This window comes from Aplysia californica, unplaced genomic scaffold (genome assembly GCF_000002075.1).
Source record: "Aplysia californica isolate F4 #8 unplaced genomic scaffold, AplCal3.0 scaffold00197, whole genome shotgun sequence".
Lineage (NCBI taxonomy): Eukaryota > Metazoa > Mollusca > Gastropoda > Aplysiida > Aplysiidae > Aplysia > Aplysia californica.
Window position 1 is genome coordinate 754,860 of NW_004797467.1, and position 1,994 is coordinate 756,853.

Below are 1,994 nucleotides of genomic sequence, written 5' to 3' on the forward strand. Positions count from 1 at the left end.
TAAAAAGATAGTACCAAACATAAAAACTATAGTACCGTATGGAGAAGGCCAAAACTTGATTACACGACTCAGATTATACTCACCATATTTCTTCATCGAAAGAAATCAAATATACCACCAGTGCCAAAAAACACTATCAATTGATCACGTACTTTTGGAATGTGAACTGTTCATACAATACCACAAATGCGTTGAAAGATCAATTTAAAAAGGAAGGCGTTCATTTTGACACTACAAACATTCTGTACCCAAAGAGAAGCAATCAAAACGAAAATTCTTATTAAAAATTCAATAGAAGAAATACATTTAAAAAATATCCTATATAAATCTACAGGCAATCTCTTGCCTCTAACATTATCCAAATTAATATATGCTTTAACAAGGTGAACAGGGTTATTTATTATTATTATTATTGTTGTTGTCATTAATATTATTTTTATTATTATTATTATTATTATCCTAGATTTTTTGGTCATTCCCAAAGAGGCGATATTAAAACGTTCCTACGCACAGTAGAATTGTAAATAGGCTGATTTATCAATGTCATGCTCATACTGTGCCGGAACACAGTAAGCCTGATTCCCCGTTTGGACTTTTCTGTTAACATCCACCCCTTGGCGCTCACATGTTGTAATTATTGTTATTATTAATATCATTATTATCTGGGGCGGGGAAATGGGGGGGGGGGGGGGGGGGGGGTAAAAGTGGAATGGGGATTTAGAATATGGGTATGCTCCAAAAAAGGTTGTTGTTCATACTTATTTGTTTACTTATACTGTATTATTATTATTATTATTATTATTATTATTATTATTATTATTATTATTATTATTATTATCATTATTTTTATCATTATTGTTGTTGTTGTTATTGTTGTTGCTGTTGTTATTGTTGTTGTCGTTGTTGATGTCATTATTATTATTATTATTATTATTATTATTATTATTATTATTATTATTATTATTATTATTATTATTATTGGTAGTAGTAGTATTATTGCTATTCATCGTTGTTTTTATTATTGCTACTGTTATTAATGTTGTTTTTATTATTACCACCGTCGTTATGGCTATCATTATTACTATCATCGTTATCATGGCTATTATTTTTAACTATTACCTTTAGTATATAAATGCAATATAATTTTACATTCCCCCCTCCCTCTATCTCCCTATCTGAATGAAATATATGAATATATCTCAATCAATTTCATTCAAGCATGGAGGAAATGATGTTGGAAAAAAAACAACCCCAAACAAGCCACTTTACAAGTTGAAAGTGATTTAAAACATGGGTCTCTACATCTTTCTTTCCACTCCTTACACAAGAGGATGTCGGTAAAAGGATGTGACCGTCTACAAAAAGGGGGGAAAATGCAATAGTTGAGTTTATACATCATATTTCCACTCCTTAGACCACGAGGAGATTGGTCTTATAGATGTAACTTAATAGAATGATCAAACACAAAATGAGAATAGACATCTGCTTTCCTCTTGGAAAAAAAAAGGATGGAGATCTGAATATATAACCTCAAATTGTATGGATTGAAGTATCTACTTTAACGTATTCATAAAAGGTATCTGATCCCATAAAAATCACCGGATTCCAAGTGGTGTCCTTTTAAAATTTTGATTGATTTATAATAATATTACTGCATTTATTATTTTAATATTATTTCATTATTTTACTCAAATCAATTCTATTGTTAGTATTATTGTTCTTGATAGTGATGTTATGACTGTGTTTCTCCTTCTCCTCCTCCTCCTCCTCCTCCTCCTCCTCCTCCTCCTCCTCCTCCTCCTCCTTCTTCTTCTTCTCCTCCTCCTCCTCCTCCTCCTCCTCCTCCTCCTCCTCCAACTTCCTGCTGCTTCTCCTATCGCCACTAAATGAGACATCCACACCTAACTACAAGACTATAATAACGATAAGAATAGAGGCAGTTTACTTACTCTACCAATTGCTCGTATTACTGTTTCAGTCATCGTTCACATACT